The sequence below is a fragment of the Cupressus sempervirens genome, chromosome 4 (assembly GCF_028749045.1).
Source record: "Cupressus sempervirens isolate cs-2001-9-10 chromosome 4, ASM2874904v1, whole genome shotgun sequence".
Lineage (NCBI taxonomy): Eukaryota > Viridiplantae > Streptophyta > Pinopsida > Cupressales > Cupressaceae > Cupressus > Cupressus sempervirens.
In genome coordinates, this window is record NC_143121.1 from 51,740,420 (window position 1) to 51,762,621 (window position 22,202).

General features: G+C 36.4%; 1 long non-coding RNA gene across 1 annotated transcript; it reads right to left on the bottom strand.

Annotated features, from left to right (window-relative positions):
- Positions 1-3,511: 3,511 nt before the first annotated feature.
- Positions 3,512-9,144, bottom strand: LOC149559891 (uncharacterized). The gene is made up of 2 exons (XR_016363631.1): positions 8,887-9,144; positions 3,512-4,979 (listed from the first exon to the last, which is right to left on the bottom strand). It is a non-coding gene; the product is annotated as an uncharacterized LOC149559891 (long non-coding RNA).
- Between the last annotated feature and the right edge of the window lie 13,058 nt (positions 9,145-22,202).

Consider the following 22,202-nt stretch of genomic DNA (forward strand, 5'->3'; position numbering starts at 1 on the left):
GACTTGCGAGTACCAGTTGGATCTTCCTTGGAGGTTTTTACCAAACTGTGGATCTCGACTAGCTAGGGTTTGGAGTGGATCTTGAGGGATCTTGTAGAACTATTACTTGCTTTGTATTTGGCCATAACCAGGAAGGCCTTATAGCCCAACACATTGCATGTAATCAGTTATATCTATGAATAAATTATTGTGACTTGGCTTCAAATCTTGCATTGTTATTTATCTTTTGTTGTTGGTTATTAGCTAGGGGCTAGGACATATCCTTTGAGGATTCTCCTACCTTGCACTACATCAAAAAGTACATCAACATATAATACAATATCCCATAAGTTCTCAAAACACATGATACATAGATACATCAAATGAATTGAAGTCTTCAAGATAAGAGGAAGAATGATAATGATACCACTATATCAAGGAGCATCCATCATTTAAATCAATTTGAGGGGGACCCAAATGGTAAGAATGCACTACCTCGCAATCATGTGGTCACCTAATCAGGCTCTCACTCCCACTATGTAGGAGAGATAATGTACAATCCATACATAGATAATCAAATCATAAAATAATCCTAAGCAAGAAATCCTGATAGCCAAAACTACCTCAAGGGTAACACAAACTACTCAAGAAGAAGAGATAATCAAAAGCAAAAGGACACACATTCTAATACTAACATCTCATACCAAATCAACATACAAATACCAAGACCAAAAATATACAACCACCTCAAAATCAATGTCAAGCATCACAAGGACAATGACCAATAGATAACAACTATCATCAATAAAAATAAACCACCAATCACTAACTCCAACAATCAAAACACCACCAATGAATACCTAATCATTCATTAATAAAAGTCAACTATTAACAATAAATGACATCCAATCAATGAGTAACGACTCATAATAAATACACCACCAAAAGTAATATCCAACAAGTACACCACTAAAGGAAAATATAAGAAAAATATAGAGGAGACTCAGGCCACATACTATAGAGTGTCATCACATGAGCCAACTCTAAGGTTACCCTGACAGTCTCTTAAGACCTCGGCCCCCTAGTGACTCTATGCAGAACCAGAATACTCTCTTGTGAAGATGAAGAAACTAGTCATACCTCTCAAAGTATCATCTCCATCTCATCCTTAGTCTATACAAGCACTCAAGGCATGGACGAGGAAAAATCTCTAACTTATCTTTTTAATGTATCTCAAGGAAAAGGCCTAGGCAATATATTTCAATTACTATGTTATCACTTGTTACACAACTTACCCTAGTAGCCACTTTGAGCCCCAACCCCCATTGCAAGCCACTCCCATAGACATGCACCTAGACTACCTTCCCAAAAATTAAAAACCACAATAGTGTCCCATACCATAATAGTAATATTGATCAAATTTGGTTTCTTAATAGGCAACCCAAAAATAACATTGGTTCTCCAAACCGAAGTTCTCATAAATGCTCAATAGCATAAAGCCCATAAAGCATAAATCTTAATTCAAATCATAAAGTTCATCATGACATCCAGTCAAATAATCATAAAAGAAATCTCAAAAATACCTCTAGTGCATATCCTAACTTGGCCAATTAAACAACCCACAAAGAAAATCTATCAAGAAAATAAACATCACAAGACTATAAATAGAATATTAGAAAATACATAATTTTCACTTACATGATTTAATTCCACCAATTTCTCTTATTTAGTTTGGGTGATAAGGATGTGTTTAGAAATGAAGTAAGAATATATATGTTAATATAAATTGTTATGCTAGTATACTTATTTAAATAAATAAGTATTTAAATATCTAATCTCTTTGTATATATAAAATATCATGCAATACTATCATGTTATTAATTTAAATAAGCTTAAATCATAAATGATTTAATTAATAACATAAATGTATATTATTAGATTACATACTAATATCAATTTTATTTATAAAATATTAATTTGACTTCTATTTAAGTTCAATATTAATATTTACTTTTCCTTTATTTCATAATGGAAATAGATATATTATTATAAATTTAATTTAATTATTTATAATTTCTCTCATAAAGTTAAATAGTTATTACTAAATGATTACAAAGTGAACTCTATCACAACTTCTCTTAAAATATAATAAAATTATAAATATTTATTTATTAACTTTCCTCTTACGTTAATAATTATAAAATCATTTATATGCAACTAAGAGTTTAATTAGACTTAAATAATCACTAATACTAACATTCATTTTATAACTAGATGGATAATATTTATTTAGTTTAATAAATTAATCAATTATTATTATTTGTTTGTAAAAAAAAATTAAAATAAATAAATATGAAAATTAAATTATATTTTTATAAAATAAAAATAAATATGCAATTAGTATTTTCCCATGTCTTTGATCTCTCAAATCATGCAAGCATTCTATACTTTTTTCTATTTTTAGCATATTTGTTTGTACATGCAACCATACTATACTTAGTTTCTATTTTTAGTATATTTGTTTTCACATGCATGTAACCATACTATATTTAGTTTCTATTTTTAGCATATTTGTTTTCACATGCATGTAACCATGCTACACTTAGCTTTCTATTTTTAGCGTATTTTTTTTCTCATGCATGTAACCATACTATACTTAGCTTTCTATTTTTAGCATATTTGTTTTCACATGCATGAATACATTTAGTTACAACATGCTTTCCTCTCAATTAATCTTTTGTCTTCTAAATAAATATTGAAATTAAATTATTTTAGATGTAAGATGAATATTCATCTACATTTAGAAAATTCATGATAATCACATAGTTCTAATGATAAATTTAAAGTTGAAACTCTAACTATTCAATTTATTATTTTCTTCCAATTTTCTACAATTGAATTAAAATGGGTTTTCAAAGAATACAGTCATAATAATTTTCTACAATTTTTTCACAATCAAATTTTTTTTATTAATAAATTTTTCTTTTCAAAATTTACAACATAATTCCTTATTCAACAATCACTATAGTAAATTAATAAGCAATATGCTGTCACGGGGCTGGATTTTATGCTTATGCCCAGGTTAAGCCTTCTCCTTGAGAATCTCCAAAACCTCGCGCGGCACTGGCGATCCCTACTTCTCATCCACCATAAGATGCGACCATTTTCGTTCACCCAGACTACGCCTCCCTGTCTTCATCAAATGCCCACGCATCTGACTGCCTAAACATACACTCCCGCGGAATAGAAGCGCATGCCGAACCATCCTACTCTTGGTTCTTTTCCTTAGGTGCTCCACGCACGCATCCTCGAGCCTCTGGCTCTACCCCTGTTCAACCTCAACGCTGAACCCCGACTTAGCCCTTTTGATATCTTCGCCTCGGTGACTCCCATAAGCCCACCTTACTCCGACATCGACCCCATAGGTGGTCTCAACTCCCACGAGTCTCTTGACCACATCATGATCCTCTATGATCATCTTGCCACTCTTGAGGATGCACCGAGCTCCCAGAGCTCCTCATGCTCAACTCGCTTGACTCCCTGAGTCCAACGCTGCACCACTGCAACCTTGCATCGAGAACCTCCTAGATTCCCTTGCTGAACACTGCATCCACACTGGCTGACTTGGACCCCCAAGAGTTCTCCCTAGCTCATGCATATGCTTCCAAAGCATACTCAACACCATCTTGACATCTCTCTGAACCTTCTAGCTCAACACGCATACACCCAGTGCATACTCGATACCTCCACGGTACCTCTCTGAACTTCCTGGCTCATACGCACACCCGCACGGTGTACTCGGCATCCTTATGGCACCTCTCTGAACTTCTTAGAGTCCTCTAGTCCAATCCTTAACATGAACATGCCTCCACGGCACTCCATCACTTGTTAGTCTCCCTAGCTCCCCACAGAGCCCACGGAAGCCCAACCCTTGCTCCCCACGGAACAACCGTCGACCTTAGCCAACTCTGGATCTCCATCATGAGCCCCAACTGCTTCGACACCCCAGTCTATGTCTACATGCCTTTGTTGGTGACCCACAAGTCCTCGTACACCCGGTGCACTCAAACCAACCTCCTCATGCATCCACGCCGTCTCATGCTCAATCCTCAGATCCCTTTGCGTTGCACAAACTACTTGAGTTCCACACCCTAGCTCCATGATCCGCCCACCCTGTGGGACGCTGGCCAGTTGGACCAACTCGGTGAACGCTCCATAGCTTCACCTCTGAACCACTTCCACCCATCTGCTTCACCCGTTTCACTCATGCGCCACAAGCCTTTGTTCCTAGCCTTCCATCATGACTCACCTCCTTGAGTCATGTCCACCGACTACCTCTTCGGATACTTAACACGATCTGCCCACTTGACTCGGCATCTCCTTGGCATCATTCCGAGACACTACATCCCGCTTGCCATACTTGACCACCATGGTCTTTGAGATCCTACCTCAATGCAAATCCATGCAACCAAGCACCCAGGATGTGCACCCATGGCCACACCCAACCGATACCGCACCACTTAGTCATTCAGCACAATGACACCATTCCCACACAGCTAACCTCAAGCACACAATGCTCCTACTCGGACAAACCATATTGTCTCCTACCGCAGGACTAGGAAAACCGCTTCCCTAGCTTTCGGACACCGGACAACTCCCAGAGCTGTCAACACTGATCCAGCTTCTTTGCTACACTGAGACAAGGACCTTTGTCATAATGCCAAACCTCACCACGTTGCGTAACGGCGGAGCAACACTTCATTGCCCCTAAAGACTTCGCGTCACCTCTGTCTCCCGGAGACCAGAGGGAGGGACTACTCTACTTCGACCCTCTCGAGGGAGATGGACTCTCCAAGCCATCCGTCATGCACACCGGCACTTACCCTCCGCGGATACACCTCAGCTCGGCTCCACGCCTCGCCTACACCACAACTATGCTAGAGGGAACATCTCGTAGCACAGTCCCAAGATCACACCTCGGCCCGGATCCAACACCGCGCCTACACCACAACTATGTTGGAGGGGAACCACTCGCAACACAGCCCCAAACTACACCTCGGATCATGTCCCGGACAAGATCCTACACCACAACCATGTCTGCCCAGCACACGACATAGTCCCATTTACACCTCGGCAAGACCCACGTCTGCCTACACCACACCTGTGTGCACCCAGCTTTGCAGCACAGGCCCATCCGGCCTCAAGGTCTCATATCGCGAATCACCAGCCCCTTACATCCTCCCCCACTTAAAAACAGGCGACGTCCTCGACACCGACACCACTGTCACCCTGTCGCATTGGATCCACAGATGTCTTGTATCCCATACACTGGCTGTTGTCATCGCCCCATACCTTCGGTGCACACCTTCTGTTTCCACAACATACTTGGTGCTTGTCAGCATCCCTGATACTGAACCCACTTGCATGAAACCATATCCATGTCTAACTCCACTGAGCCGATCATCCCTGATGACACCCCTGAGAACTTAGCACTACTGCTTCGTCTCCACTCAGTCCTATCTTCCACCTTCAACTGCCCAAGACTCCATTCTTGGCATCCACTGAAAGACACACTTGCCATCCCTCCGATGCGCAAGTCACCCAGCTTTCCCAAGCTTCACATGGTCAACCTTCAGCCTCTTGACTCCTGCTGTGCCACTATGATTGCCTGCTGAAGAACATTCTGGCGTGCCCTGCACCCAACTCGTCCCCACACACTGCAAATCAACTCGGCCACCAACACTTGTCTACCGATTCACTTCCAGACCCTTTGTGCTATGCCTAGTACTTGCACAACCTTCCTCAGATCATAGCCCAAATCTCTTCAAGCCACAATCTTACGCCAAACTGCCCTTGGCAGCTCCCAAATCCACTTTCCCAAGTCATCACCTTCAACCTTGGCTTTGCAACCGGTCTTCAACTGTGCCATTCTGACTGACTGCTGGCCAACCCTCGGCATGCCCTGCATCCACTCGTTCCCAACACATCAACTCAAAAATCATTCACATCCAACCACCAATACACTCGCCAATACACTTCCAGAACTTGGTGACTTCTCAGTACTTGTTTCCTCTCCTCGAACCCACCCTTGGCAAGTTCTACACCGCACTGCTCTCGCAGCCCACTCTGTTTCTCCTCGGAAGATGCCCAGCACATCAACCTACACCTCACGATTCCACATCGCCCAACACCGCTGACCCATGACACCGCCGCCTAGACCGTCACCACGACTTCCAAGCCTGCCTGTCACACCATCAGTATTGCTCCTCAAACTTCACCGCATGTGAAATCCTACGCCTCACCATCTTAAATGGCCCCAAAATGTTTAACATCAACGGACTTACCTTGTGCAAGCCCACATTTCCACCTCGGATCTGCAATAAAGAGACCCTACACCGCACTGCGTCCTTGCAGCCCACACTGATCTACACCATGTAGCAGCTCGATTTCACCTCAAATAATGTCCGCACACCATCCTACATCGCACTGAGACTGACCCAACAAGCCAACCTACAGCCCAATTTCCATACTCCTCGGAATTGCCTCCCCAACTCCTACACCTCACTGCGCCTTTGCAGCCCAAACTGTTGTTAAGCTGGTCTTAAAATGTCCCAGACACTGCCATCTTCACTTAAGTTGCATTCCAACAAACTCACAACACCATGTTGCACTACGTCCATCTTCCTGCATTATGGCCTTGTGACCCCTGGCCACATCTTGACCCACGCCAAGTTCCATTGCTGAACCCAGTTCAAACAATGTCGATATCAACTCTCCATAAGCTGCATATCAGTTTGACCATCTCTATAACTTGATGCCAATTCCAAGAGTCGATGAAAACCCAAGCCAATCTGCCAAAGATCAATGCTCCACTGCCTACTCCCACATGAGCAATAACAACCTGAAGCAACACCCCGACCAGATCACGCACAATATCATCTCCTCACCAAGAATTGGGGTAACAAAAGCAAGATCGCTCCAAGATTCACGCACAGACTCTTACCATGCTTAGAGCGATCAGCTCTGATACCAACTGTCATGGGGCTGGATTTTATGCTTATGCCCAGGTTAAGCCTTCTCCTTGAGAATCTCCAAAACCTCGCGCGGCACTGGCGATCCCTACTTCTCATCCACCATAAGATGCGACCATTTTCGTTCACCCAGACTACGCCTCCCTGTCTTCATCAAATGCCCACGCATCTGACTGCCTAAACATACACTCCCGCGGAATAGAAGCGCATGCCGAACCATCCTACTCTTGGTTCTTTTCCTTAGGTGCTCCACACACGCATCCTCGAGCCTCTGGCTCTACCCCTGTTCAACCTCAACGCTGAACCCCGACTTAGCCCTTTTGATATCTTCGCCTCGGTGACTCCCATAAGCCCACCTTACTCCGACATCGGCCCCATAGGTGGTCTCAACTCCCACGAGTCTCTTGACCACATCATGATCCTCTATGATCATCTTGCCACTCTTGAGGATGCACCGAGCTCCCAGAGCTCCTCATGCTCAACTCGCTTGACTCCCTGAGTCCAACGCTGCACCACTGCAACCTTGCATCGAGAACCTCCTAGATTCCCTTGCTGAACATTGCATCCACACTGGCTGACTTGGACCCCCAAGAGTTCTCCCTAGCTCATGCATATGCTTCCAAAGCATACTCAACACCATCTTGACATCTCTCTGAACCTTCTAGCTCAACACGCATACACCCAGTGCATACTCGATACCTCCACGGTACCTCTCTGAACTTCCTGGCTCATACGCACACCCGCACGGTGTACTCGGCATCCTTATGGCACCTCTCTGAACTTCTTAGAGTCCTCTAGTCCAATCCTTAACATGAACATGCCTCCACGGCACTCCATCACTTGTTAGTCTCCCTAGCTCCCCACAGAGCCCACGGAAGCCCAACCCTTGCTCCCCACGGAACAACCATCGACCTTAGCCAACTCTGGATCCCCATCATGAGCCCCAACTGCTTCGACACCCCAGTCTATGTCTACATGCCTTTGTTGGTGACCCACAAGTCCTCGTACACCCGGTGCACTCAAACCAACCTCCTCATGCATCCACGCCGTCTCATGCTCAATCCTCAGATCCCTTTGCGTTGCACAAACTACTTGAGTTCCACACCCTAGCTCCATGATCCGCCCACCCTGTGGGACGCTGGCCAGTTGGACCAACTCGGTGAACGCTCCATAGCTTCACCTCCGAACCACTTCCACCCATCTGCTTCACCCGTTTCACTCATGCGCCACAAGCCTTTGTTCCTAGCCTTCCATCATGACTCACCTCCTTGAGTCATGTCCACCGACTACCTCTTCGGATACTTAACACGATCTGCCCACTTGACTCGGCATCTCCTTGGCATCATTCCGAGACACTACATCCCGCTTGCCATACTTGACCACCATGGTCTTTGAGATCCTACCTCAATGCAAATCCATGCAACCAAGCACCCAGGATGTGCACCCATGGCCACACCCAACCGATACCGCACCACTTAGTCATTCAGCACAATGACACCATTCCCACACAGCTAACCTCAAGCACACAATGCTCCTACTCGGACAAACCATATTGTCTCCTACCGCAGGACTAGGAAAACCGCTTCCCTAGCTTTCGGACACCGGACAACTCCCAGAGCTGTCAACACTGATCCAGCTTCTTTGCTACACTGAGACAAGGACCTTTGTCATAATGCCAAACCTCACCACATTGCGTAACGGCGGAGCAACACTTCATTGCCCCTAAAGACTTCGCGTCACCTCTGTCTCCCGGAGACCAGAGGGAGGGACTACTCTACTTCGACCCTCTCGAGGGAGATGGACTCTCCAAGCCATCCGTCATGCACACCGGCACTTACCCTCCGCGGATACACCTCATCTCGGCTCCACGCCTCGCCTACACCACAACTATGCTAGAGGGAACATCTCGTAGCACAGTCCTAAGATCACACCTCGGCCCGGATCCAACACCGCGCCTACACCACAACTATGTTGGAGGGGAACCACTCGCAACACAGCCCCAAACTACACCTCGGATCATGTCCCGGACAAGATCCTACACCACAACCATGTCTGCCCAGCACACGACATAGTCCCATTTACACCTCGGCAAGACCCACGTCTGCCTACACCACACCTGTGTGCACCCAGCTTTGCAGCATAGGCCCATCCGGCCTCAAGGTCTCATATCGCGAATCACCAGCCCCTTACATATGCAATCACCCAGGAAGACACGAAGTAGATAGGTCTTTCAATAAAATTATACAATGGGTTTTCAAACCCTACCTCAAAACCATAGCTAAAAATTGAGACAATCTGTGAATACATGCAAATCAACACCCTCTGAAACTTTCAACAATTCTTTTGATCCAATTCTAAATTTTACACCCTAAAACCTGTGTATGTAGAAATGAGCTCGAATCTCCTACTAAAGAATTTAACTCTACCTAGGGCTTCTGGTTTTTAAACATGCAAAGGCCTCTCTTTAAAATAAACTTTTATTATTTAATCCTTTCATTTACACTTAAAGAACTTTTTAATTAAAATATTATTTTTTATATTTTCTTTTCCTCCAGTTTATTAATTAATGCAAGCACTAATTAAAGCATAGTTTATTATTTAAATTTATAATAATAATCAAAGTTCATTGCTTAAATGCAACTCTAATTTAATTATTATTAGATAAATAATTATAGTAAAGTAATATTTTAATATTTTAATTCTCTTTTTGTTCAACTTCTTAAATTAGACTTCTAAATTAATCTTTTAAGCTGAAGTACATATTTAATTAATTTATAATTAATTAAATATCATCACATTCTAATTTTTCTTTAACCAATTTTCTAAATTTAAACTTCTAAATTAAGACTTTTAAATTAAAGCGCATATTTAATTAGTTTCTTAATTAATTAAATATTCTCATACTTTAATATTTTCTTTTTAATCAAATAATATTTAATAATTCTCAATATTATATGATTAACTAAAATATTATAATTAATTCATTCACCAAATAACTCACATAGTGAAATCCACATAAAAGCAACATTACCAAAACAAACCAAAACTCAAAATCAAACAACATGGACAAATATAAATTCATAGGTTTTAAAAAGGGTGGAAAGTCAGTTATGAGTCCTCCTTGCAAGACAAGTATTTAGGATCTAGTTGGGATTTGACTTGAACATTATCTCCCCATTTTTACCATTGAGTCATTGTGATAGGGCATGCTCATCCTAGCAATTCAAGGAAGTTGATGCCTAGTACCTACATTTTGCATAAAAGAGCAGTGTGTACATGAATATTAATATATCTAAACTAACTAGGCAATGGAAGGGAGTGGTATATCATGTAGATCCCAACTAGCAAGTGACTACGACCCTTCTTTAATCACATCAAACACGACAAACAAAAAGATAAAATATACACATGCATCATACACATGCAAGTATGGGACAAGTACTGTAATAATTATAAGTCAAACATGTAATAGCCCCAATAGGTTATCACTTCTTCAAACACCAAATACTCTCTTATAGTATGCAAACATGAATTGCTCCAAAAACATGATTTTTTTGTAGCAAATTCCCAACTTATTCCTTACTCTACAAAGCTAGCCCTAGGCCACAAATTTGGCACAATGAAAAGACCAATTTGTTTTCTCCAATAGTCACAACCCTTTGGAAGTTATTTCACCAACTCAGTTATGCAAATCAATGTGAGTGTTCATTCCCAACAATCAACATAACAACTACAAAAACCCTTGTCTCCACAAGCTATCCAGAAGAGTAGATGATAATACATTCGAGGCTCAACAATGAGGCGGCCCTCCCTATTTGTTTTTTTCCTTTAGCCTTCTAGAAGGAAATAAAATATTATTTAATTGCACTCTCTAGAAGCTTCCCCCTTTCCAAGGCAATAATTAGTTGTACTTCTAGAAAATGCACTCTCTAGAAGCCTCACCCTTTCTAATACAATAATTAGTTGTGCTTCTAGAAAATTAAATTAATTACATATAAAGTCACTTTTTAATTTTAATTTATTTAATGACTTTATAAAAAATTAATTTAATCAATTTCTCCTTATTTCTCCACTTAACCTTCAGAGAATGTAAAGGCTAAGAACTCCACTGATATGCTAAAAAGATGTGGACATTACAGTCTGCCCTCCCTGAAATTGCTTGTCCTCAAGCAATCCAACAATACAATGAACTCCAACCTCCACCTGGATCCCAAATGAAGTAGTATGTGACATCCCTATGGACACTAAACCAACTACAAACCAGCATCATCAAGACCAACCACATGTCCTATAGCCTAGTACCCAAAACTTGATGATGTAGAAGTCATAATGTCACTAGAAGGCAATTTTGTAGAAGATCTATGAAACCTCTTCTTCCCTATATCCACCTACATAATATATATTCGAATAGAATCCTGATCATTAGCAACATGCATTGAGAAAGATGTAGCTATAGGTGAACCATATGCACTCATGCCAACTATATCAACAATAGGTGTAAACACATCAAAATATATGGACACAGGAACATCACTAATTGTTGCAATAGAAAACTGAACCAACTCTTCATCTGAAGAAATGGAAGCCCTTGCCATATCAATCTCCTTGCATGTCTCAACTTCCACCTCAATAGTAAGATCATGTAAGCATCCATCCTGGGAACCAGCCAAAACATCCTTGAAGTTATCACCTAATATCTAAGAAGGGGTATCATACCTAGCACGTCTCATAGCATCATAAAATAGATCATTAGATGTGTCTATACTATTTGTATCAAAATCTCTTAACAAAGCCTCAATTACAGACTCTTGGTTCTGCACACATGACTCAAGCTACAATTAGAAATACTAGAGCATAAACCCATATCTATTGACTTCGCTGAAATGCCCACATCACCAACATCACAGCTGAGTGACTCTATACATGCTTTTGTCCCACCTAAGGAAGCAATTGCCTCCTAAACTATAGCAACACCATGAGATCTCACATACAAATATCCAATAATAATCATGTCCTCAAGAGAGCCAAAAGTATCAGTGGTAACAATTGTGTCAACTATCTATGCACTAACTGTAGCAACAGCTCTAGGAGCCTCAACCTGTTGAAGCTCAGTGCCACTATCCTCTTCTACCACTAACGCAACCACATGAACTTGTTAAATTAGTCCATTGTCAACACTATAGATAGGACTAGTAGGTGTCGTACTATATATAGGTAGATTTGCATCAGGGATTCCTATTAGGGAAAACTCAAGCTTCCTTCCCTGCAACCTTGATGTCAGTCTTCTAAAGGTAGAAACCATATACCTTTCTACCTTTTCAATTGTCTTTAGATCCAATAAGCTCTCTGTCAATCTTTAATGATGAAGCTTAAGTTTCTCCATACTCTCCTGCAAAGCATTCATCTTCGCACTAACTTCATCATTACTCCACTGACTTTAAGAACTACCAATCCTCCTATGTTTGTCCATAGATAGAAAATGCTAGAGTGTTGGTCACTCCAAATGTAACAATAAATCTGACAATAATATAAGTTTCCTACCCCACAGGATGGTAGGAAATCACTTTGATACCAATGTAATATCCCCAATAGGTTATAACTTCTTGAAACACCAAATACTCCCTTATAGAATGCAAACATGAATTGCTCCAAAAACATGAATTTTCCTGTAGCAAATCACTGTATTGAATTCCCAACTTATTCCTTACTCCACAAAGTTGGCCCTAGGCCACAAATTTGGCACAATAAAAAGACTAATTTGTCTTCTCCAACGATCACAACCCTTCGCAAGATATTTCACCACCTCAGTTCTGCAAATCAATGGGAGTGTTCATTCCTAACAATCAATATAACAACTGCAAAAACCCTTGGCTCCACAAGCTATCCAAAAGAGTAGATGACAATACATTTGATGCTCAACAATGAGGCTAATCTCCCTATTTACTCATTTCCTTCACCCTTCTAGAAGGAAATAAAATATTATTTAACTGCACTCTCTAGAAGCTTCCTCCTTTCCAAGGCAATAATTAGTTGTACTTCTAGAAAATACACTCTCTAGAAGCTTCCCCCTTTCCAATACAATAATTAGTTGTGCTTCTAGAAAATTAAATTGATTAAATATAAAGTCACCTTTTAATTTTAATTTATTTAATTATTTTACAAGAAATTAATTTAATCAATTTCTCTTTATTTTTCCACTTAGCCTTTAGAGAATGTAAAGGTTAAGAACTCCATTGAGATGCTAAAAAGATGAGAACATTACAAAACACCAAATGCTTGGATAAAATAATGCATCATTACGAATATGAAGTAATCATCATTAAAGAATCATCTATCATTGCTATAAAAGAAATCACATTTATTAACTATGAATCATCAAAGCATCGTTAATACACTAGTAACCATAATCATTAAACAACACATGAAATATACTCAACTAAGTAATCATCGTTGATATATCTCTAGTCCAAGTTATGAAATAATATCCTTGAAACTAACACATCCATGAAATAGGCACAAAAGAGTTTGATAAATATAACAGAAAAACAAACTATGGGTGGGCATTACAAAAGCCCTAAAGAAGTGATAGGAACCCTGATGCAGTGTTGATATGATGTTGACATCAACATTTGATGAACCCAAATTTGACAGTCAAATGGTCATCAAGGCAAAAAAAAAATCTTGAAAATTACCCCTATTGGAAAAAATATCTTATCGCTAAAAATACATGTTGGGCAAAGGGTTGATAGTGGAAAAAAAAATTCGATTGCAAATACAAAGCATGTTTTTAAAATAAAACACTAATTTTGCATGTAAAAAATGTAATACCCCCAATCAGGATTGGAAAAACACCAATATTGAAACAAAAATAATCATGTCTCACAAAAAATACCAATCACCAAAATTTTGGGTAGATACCCAATACTACCAAAAATTTCAAAAACCATGCACACAATTCCTTATTGAGTGATAGAATCTGCACCTTCTCCAAATTTCTAATCAAATTTTGGCACTCCTAAATACATGGTAGAGAAAGGCGGATAGTGGTGTTAATAATGCTTTCAAGGCACACAATTTGAAGCATGTAGGCGGGGTCTTGATTGCCCAAATAAATTTGTACAAATTTAGAGTTGACATGGCCATAAAGTGCTCAACAAAGGCACTCATACCCAAAAAAGGACTAGTGTTCTCCCAAAGCACAATCATTACCCAAAACACAAGGCAATCAACACCATAGTTATAGATTTAGTGGAGCCCCCAAAAATAAAGTCCACCAAATCTGCATTGAATGACATGTCCCTTCTGACATGTCCTGACACATAACTCAATGCAACCGTAGTCAAAGGTTGAAGTTGGAGTGCGCAAGATGAACATGGAGGGAAAATCGGCCAAAAATGCAGTCCTAAACCCACACAGACTTTAAAAAAGAAAGAGGGCATGGGAGATTCGTGGGTACTCCCTTCCCTCAAAAAATGCTCCATCCAAAAATAAATAATCTACACCAAAAAAATTCCTATCACCAACGTGGAGTGGGTACGATGGTTTTAAAGGTGAGGCCAATAGACGTTGACTGGAGGTATGGGGAGTCATGTCGAACAAAAAAAATTGCACTGGAGATACCTTGGAAAATATGCCTCTAATGTATAATTCATACACTCTTTAGAGTGATTTTTTTAAAAATAAAAATCTAACAACACTTGCAATAAATTTTTTTAATTAAAAAAAAAATCAATGCCTTGTTTTGTGTGCCCTAGCTAGAATAGCCTCAGTACAAAAAAATTGCCACAAATTTCAATAGCATCCAAACTAGATGTATTTTATATGGAAATGGGGGTTTTTGAGCACTCTAAGCTCAATGGTGATGTCCGTTTGGGCACAATGTGTTCTAAAAAATAGGTCCTCTCCATACAAAATCTTCTGAAAGCCATAGATCTAAAAACCAATGCCAAATCTCTTAAGAACAAAATAGGGGCATGAAGATCTAGAGCTTTGATACCATGTTGAAGTTGATGAAATATCAACCCGAAAACTCCCAAGAATCACTTCCATGTAAATATCTATCACAAAAAGAGATAAGCAAAATCTATGGAGGCTAAAATTCTTAAATCCACAGATGAGACATTCTTGATGAGAAAAAAGATAAATTGTTATTATCAAAAGTGAACGAATAAATTACAAAGAGATCAATCCTTATAAAAGGAGATCAAAACCCTAACAAGTAAAACCCAGGCTGAATGATAATGATTAATAAAAGAATTAATTATTATATATTTCTTAAATTTAGCTTAAGTAAATTAGAGATAATAGGTGACTTGATAGTTAAATCAATATGATTTAATTAATAAGAAAAATCTTTATTACTCTAACAATTAAAGGGTTTAATCACCTTATTAGGAGTGGCCTTGTTAGAAAACTTTGGATCATTCCATTAGAATGTCACTTTGATTAAAAGATTTACAGAATGACTATTAGGTCAACCTTGATTAAAGGATTTTGACAACCACAATGGTTAGAATGTAACAGTAGTTTTGATTTGTAAAATACAACTAATTTTGCAAATTCAGATCTCCATTCACTCATCTATTGGTTAATTGATTGGCCTACATTATCAGCTTCATCGCTGACTTGCTTTGCATCCCTTCAAGCAATCACACTTCACCAAACTCTTCACACTTTTCTTCTACTACTCTTCTCTTTATTACTTCTCATTAAGATTGACAATCAGTAGTGAACCAACCTTAGAAAATATCTCTTATGCTTCCTTAAATATGTAATTTTGATCTTTTTCAACTTAAATGTTACCATAGATCTTAGGGTTAAGTCAGATTCATTGAATCCTTCCATCATTTTTTTCTCCTTCTAGAAACTTTTGATCAAATCCTTGCCTTTGATCATGTAATAAACTCTCTTTGTACATTAAATACCCCATCTCATCAATCCTTATCATCCATGCACTTTGACTAATCTAAAAATCCAACTGTGTTGTAATTCTTTCACAAACTATAACTTTTATTGTCACTCAACAATCAATGTGTTCTTATTCTTGGTCATCATTGTGTAGCTCAACATACACTAGACTATCTCACTCGACATCAACTAGCTCACTTCTATCACTCAGCTTCAAATGTTTGTTCAGATTCTACTTAAGTTCCTTAATCTTCTACGTCACTTGCTTCATTGACTGACCAATGTTGATACTCAGTCCTGCTTAGATTTTAACTCAAATCTTGTCATTTCTCTCATACATCAATTCACTTGTCTTTTTCACTTCATGTAATGATTAAACAACTTATTATCTTGTCAAGGACTAACTTATTAAGTTACCATTATAATTCCATGATACTTAACTTCTCTCATCTCTCAGCAACATTGCTAGCTCACCTTTCTATCTCATCTTTTTAAATTCTTCATCAATCAAATGATATGGGACTCTACACTGTTAGCAAATGTCTCTCCACTAGTTTGACACTCTATCTTACCATTAGGTTTGATATCAATGACAACATAACAATTTTTCCAATTGTAGTTTCCATCAACTCACAAAAAAATCATGACACATATGCCTAAGGCCTAGACTGGTAGCCCTACCAGTTCTTCTATGAACCAATGGTGGTCTTCATCCTTTGCTTCTTTTTCTACTTCACTCTTACCTCTTTTAACATCTACTTTGCATGTATCTCCATCACATCCATGGTGACTCACTATATTGATGACTTGGATCAACTATCCTTCATGCTCGATTGCCTGTGTTGTCATGGGTGTACTAGAGTGTACACGGGTTTAATCCTCAATTCATAATCATCAACTTCTTTCTTCTTCTCCTTCTTTCAATCTGTTGTCAAGTAGTTTTATAATCAAATACTTTGGCCAACAATGAAAACAATCCATACTTCTTTCGAACTTTGTGCTAAAGAACCTTGTAAGGTCAACACCACAATGATCACCATTCGATATGCAACACCTACCTCGCACCACTTGTCAATAGTGAACACCATAAACATAAATTGTCAAATATTAAATCTATGTGACTCTTCCACTGATATATAACTGCCATAATCATTACATAGACTCATCATAGCAACTTATTACACAAACTCCTTAACTTTAGGACTACTAAAATGGGTTATAAAAGAAATACATAAATAAATAACATGTTTGGACTCAAAGGTTGAGACACCTTTATCCTAACAAAAATAACTAATCTTAAGAAATAATGATAAATAATCTAGGCTTCAGACCATCACCTATCAAAAATAAATTATACTAATAGATGCACGTTTTTGTACATGCAGCGAGAAGCTGATAGAGATGATATGTTTAGTGTAATGCATTATTACATTGTAGAATGATAAAAATTGTGAACATGAATAGTTTTGAAATTTAATTTCGTAAAATAGAATTGAAGACTAAGAAAGATTGTCTACTATATATGCTTTATTTTTAAAATTTTACATCTAATTTATATCGCTTATTTATGCTTGGTTGTTACTAGTTTCTTTAATAAGCCTTGGTATATGTATATAAGTTGTAATCTGAGTTGTATGGATATCAATCTTGATTTCTACAATGCTAGTTTGATTAATAGAAAGACATTCTTGAATAGTCTTGGAACATCAAAAAATAGAAGACTCTTTGTTTAGTTAAATTTACATACACTAATTAGGATCTTCTTAAAACATCTAATTAGCCTTCTCTCATATATATTTCCTACAGTTTGGTTCTCCTAGCAATATTTAATGATTAAGTGGCCTTGACATTTGATAGCATTTGACGTTGTAATTGAGAATTATTTGGTAACAAGATGTGGCTTTGATGATGACAATAAAATCAAAATGTTGCAACATGTTTGATCTTTTAACCAAAATAGTTCTTTACCTAATATGGTAATTTCTAAAATGTCATGATTGAATCTTTGATAGACCTGAAAAGCTTTTACACACGCTTTTAGCAACATAGCCATGATTTTACATGTTTTTTTTATGGAATTCCAAAAGAAAAAGTTACATAAAGTTGTAGTTAAATAAGGAAAGGATGTTTTCTTTGATTATACTAAAAATAAAATATAAAGCCATAAACTACAATCATTGGTTTTCTCATTAATTAGACCCTTTTATAACAAACAATATGATTTTCCAATTTCAAGTTTGGAAATCTTGATAGCAAACAAAGTCTCTTTTATAGAACATAAGTACAAGAAACTAAAATAGGTGGAGATCCCTTGAAAATGGTAATCATGACAATCTTTGCATAGGACTTATTTGAAATTTCCGTATTAATAACAACTCAAGAAGTGCATTGAAGAGTTTCAACAAAGCGAATAGATGTAAACAACAAGGAGAACAAGTAAAATAAGTGCCATAGCTAATCCTGTATTCCCTTTGTTAGCACAAGGATCATTGATGCTGGATTAAGGAATTTAAACACATGCAAGATACCTTAGAACTGGGGAATCAAAATCTTCCTTAGTTAGAATGGTTTAGTTGTAGCCCATGAGAATTTGGTCTGTAGCATTGACCATCTTTTGAGAGTTCCATGTTCAAGTGAGCTAAACAAATTTGACTAAAGTTTTTGTTCTACAAAATTGAAGTCAAACAATAGGGAATTCTAAAATTCCCAAACATGTGGAAATAGGCAACAGATATTGTAGATTACAAAAACAATATGAAAATACAATTTCACTCATCTAGGTAAAATTTAGTAACAAGCACATAAACGATGCCAAATAATTTGAAATTGGGGGCTAGTTTACTGAGGCTCTCATAGCCATAAATGACTTGGGGAATCAGTTACAATACTATGAGCTTGAGAAGTAAATCAATGGGGATACCATAATAGAGCCATGGGTTTAAAATCTGGGTAGGCCCTATAAAAGATAATATAGTGAACATTTGGACAGAAGGGAGAAACCCTCAAAAGCTTATTAAATAATTTAATAAAGGGATATCAATGTATCACTCTCTCCTGAAACAAGAAAAAACTGAAATCTCCAAAATCTCATGCACACAACATATGACATTAAAGTTAACGAGTTGCTTAAAGTAACTTATTGAAGTAGAAAGAATTCCAAATTCTATGAAGACATTCATAGAGAAAAAATCACCACAAAGAGCAAGGAATGCACATGATAATTTTCAAATGAAATTGAATTTTTTTAGACCATATCCATTACCACTATTGTAGGAGTTTTTTTTCAAAATGAGGAAATAAACAAATTTGAAGTCCAAACACCAACGACAATTTAAGAACATAGCAAGAAAAAAAATTAGGAAAAAACAAGTTAACCCTATGAAGGAGGGAAAAATAAAAGAAATAAATGTAAGAATAGAAATCTTTACTTGCAAAACTAGTCAATAAGAATAGAAATTTTTAGTTGCATGTGTGTGTGTGTGTGTGTGTGTGTGTGTGTGTGAGAGAGAGAGAGAGAGAGAGAGAGAGAGAGAGAGAGAGAGAGAGAGAGAGAGAGAGAGAGAGAGAGAGAATGGTTTATATTTTGTTTTTAATATAGAGTGAACTAGTGGTAGGGTCCAAATAACTAGAGAGTGAGAGTAGGTATATTTATATGGATTAAGAGAAGGTATATTTAGATGGATTATGAATTGATGTGTGTGTGTGTGTGTGTGTGTGTGTGTGTGTGTGTGTGTGTGTGAGAGAGAGAGAGAGAGAGAGAGAGAGAGAGAGAGAGAGAGTTCTAACCATAACTAACATCTTAACTCTACATAAACTCAACCTTGACCTCCAATTGTAAACTTTATCCTAACCTCTATAACCTTAACCATATGCATGTATACTGTAATATGAACCCAGATTAACTATAATCTAATACTAACCCTAATCTGAACACAAAATCATAATTATAACCCTAACCATTATAAAATTTAATTATAGTTGTTAAACATAATAATACTATTTACCACTTTAATATTAATCTCACATGACTACTAGCCCTAACCCTCAAAGTCTAGTTGTTCCCCTAGCCATATTCCTAATGCTAAATCTACCTATAACCCTACTTCTAATGAGGAATCCTTTCACTAAGTCTATTTGTGTCCCTATCCATAACCATGTTCCTAACTCTAAGCATACAACATATAAATTAAAGGTCTACATAATTCAAAGTTGAATAAATTAATAACATTATACTAAATTGAAGAAAATTAGTCATGTCTTCTAATTATGCAACTAAAGTACTATATATACAATATGTTTAAAATATCTAAAAGAATACTTTGATACTAACCTTACGAAAATAGAACTAATAATTGCACTCTGAACCCTAAGCCTAACTGCAACCATATCCATAATAGAGCTTTAAAAATGATCTATTTAAAAAATATACATTATAAAAAAAAATTTAAAAATTAAAAATAGAAAAAAATTATTATTATCATCCAAAATCTTCAAAAATATCTTCCAAGGTGCACAACGACTACTACTAACTTATATATACTTATATATATATATAATATGCTAAGAGTAATCCTTCTCGAAGCACCTATTTTTCATCAAATCATAATTTTTTTGTGTGGGTTAGGATTTGATGAAAAATAGGCACCTCGAAAAGGATTACTCTCGACATATATATATATATATATATATATATAGAGAGAGAGAGAGAGAGAGAGAGAGAGAGAGAGAGAGAGAGAGAGAGAGAGAGAGAGAGAGAGCATTAACATGACCAAACTGTCATAAAAAATGACAATCAAAGGCATTAAGTTAATGTTTACTAATTTTGACATGTATACAAAACAAATATCATATTCACAAATCATACTTACTTTTCAAATTTCGCTAAACAATTCTTTACAAAATAAATCGCATTCTTATTATGCAGAATGTAATATTAAAATAACCCAACACAGACTTTGAGCAATGAAATCAATTTTACTGACTAAAACAATGCTTACATTTGGATCACATTTGTCGAATATTTTATATTAATAAATTAATGTTACTTATTTTACTCATGTAAAGATTTTCAAATAGATTAAATCTTTTTATAAATAAAGAATTATCAAATATACTTAATCCCAAATCACGTTCCCTAATTTATTATTTATGAATAAAATGATCATCTCAAAAAAAATTTACATAAAAAATCAATTATGAAAAAATATTAAGAAAAAAAAATAAAAATATTTTTTAAAGACTAAAAACTAAATCAATTTAAAGAAAGATAAAAACTTCAATTAATTTAAAAAGTTAAAAACTAAATTACTTTAAAAAATAAAGTAAAATATTCTAAAACTAAAAACTCATTTTAAAAAAAAATCAAATTCAGATTTTAAAAAGAAAACTCTGATTAATTTTCTATTTTGAAATTATATACTAATTTCTCTTTTTTTTTAAATGAGAAAATGAATAAAGTGAAAAGGAAACCAAAAAAATCTAGTTTGTTAAAATATAATTGAATTTTTTAAAGAAAAAATTTAATATTATTTATACAATATTATAACATAATAAAATTATTTTAATATATATTATTAAATAACCTATAATATATTTAATTAAATGTTATTTATAAAAATTTTATATATTTACAATTGCTTATTATATAATAGGTTAAAAAACTAATAGAATTTTAATTTTTTTAAAATCATAATTATTTATTCACTTGAATGATCAATTTATTACTTACATTATTTTATCATTTAAATTAGATAAGAATTATTTTATTTATCTACTCTCAAACCCTAGTTTCATATTTTTATAAACATAACTGAAAATAAAACAAACAAAAAATTTATATTGTTTATACTGTATTATAACACAATCTAGTTATTTTGATATCTAATATTAATACATATTAAATATTTATAATATATTTTATTAAATATTTCATATATATTATTTTTAAAAAAAATCTACATATTTACATTGTTTATTATATATAAGTTAAACAATTACTGAAATTTTAATTTTTAAAAATTATAATTTTAAAAAATATTTAAAAATATTTAAGAAGTTTTAAAATAAAATAACAAAATAGAAAAGTTAAATTACAATAAATAGGAAAGAAAACTTACCAATATTATGAAATAAATCATTATAAAAAAAAAAAAAATTAGATCTCAATGGAAGAACAAATCTTTCCTTTAGCATGGCGTTGCAAACGAAAAAGATCAGGACTTAAAAGACATTTGCTAAGGAGATTAAAATGACACTGGCTATACGAGGGCCAAAATGCACCCCACC